Below are 1,049 nucleotides of genomic sequence, written 5' to 3'. Positions count from 1 at the left end.
TTTGTGGTTTTGTTTGGCTGTGAAAGGTTCTCTGTGTATTTGATGGGCAGCACCTGAGAGCATAGGAATATATCATTTAACTTCTAAACCAGTGAGCACAACCAGTCCGGCTGAAAGCAAGGACTCATAAATTAGGAAGAAAACGACAAAAAGCATGAGGAAAGACTGCAGAGCGGGCCCAAACATCAAACTTCTAATTAAGATAAATGGGATCCGGCTGCCGGTGAGGACGCAGACAGTGTGGAAGCAGCTGTGTGGGAAGGAAATAGGATGGCAACCAAAAGGGGCCAGTCTCACTACCAGCCTATTAGGTGTTGCACTAGCTGGCATTAACTCGTGCACATTAGGTGTCCTGCTTCTTGGCATTGTAGAGGGACAGAGTGGCCTCACTGTTGATGGGTGCGAGCTGCAGAATCAATGAATATAGAAGGCTGTCCTGACAGTTGATGGGTGCTGGCGTGCAGAATCAGTGGCTGTAGAATGCCAGCATAACTGGCTTCAAGACAGCTACAGTTTCCAAGTGTTTTATCAAGCACATGTAATACTTTAAAATTACGCACTATGCTTCTGTGCAAGTATTAACAAATGCCAAAAATGTGTTATGCAAATATCTCTTGATAAACAGTCTGTCTTAGTTAGGGTTTCTATGGCTGTCATAAAGCAACTTGGGAAGGAAAGGGTTTATTCTAGTTTTTATCTCTCAGGTCATCTTTGGCCACTGAGGACAGACAGGGCAGGAACCTGGAACAGAGGTCATGGAGGAGTGCTGCCTTCTGACTTGCTCTCCATGGCTGGCTCAGCCTGCTTTCTTATAGCACCACAACCACACGCCTGGGGTGGCGTTGCCCAGAGTGGTCTGGGCCCTCCCACGCTAATCAGCAAGAAAATGCCCTACAAGCTTGCCTACAGGCCATTCTGGTGGGGGCACTTTCTCAGTTGAGGTTCCCTCTTCCCAAATAATTCTAGCTTGTGTCAAGCTGACATTAAGCTACCACACAGTTCAATAAAATTGACCTTAAAAATGAACATAACTGCCGGGCAGTGGTGGC

General features: G+C 46.6%; 1 protein-coding gene across 4 annotated transcripts in view; it reads left to right on the top strand.

Annotated features, from left to right (window-relative positions):
• The window catches only part of Arhgef10 (Rho guanine nucleotide exchange factor 10), an 85,783-nt gene that overhangs the window by 24,686 nt on the left and 60,048 nt on the right, over positions 1-1,049 (top strand). The gene's annotated exons all lie outside the window — the stretch shown is intronic.

This window comes from Microtus ochrogaster, unplaced genomic scaffold (genome assembly GCF_000317375.1).
Source record: "Microtus ochrogaster isolate Prairie Vole_2 unplaced genomic scaffold, MicOch1.0 UNK7, whole genome shotgun sequence".
Lineage (NCBI taxonomy): Eukaryota > Metazoa > Chordata > Mammalia > Rodentia > Cricetidae > Microtus > Microtus ochrogaster.
This window is presented reverse-complemented; position numbering and strand designations above follow the sequence as displayed.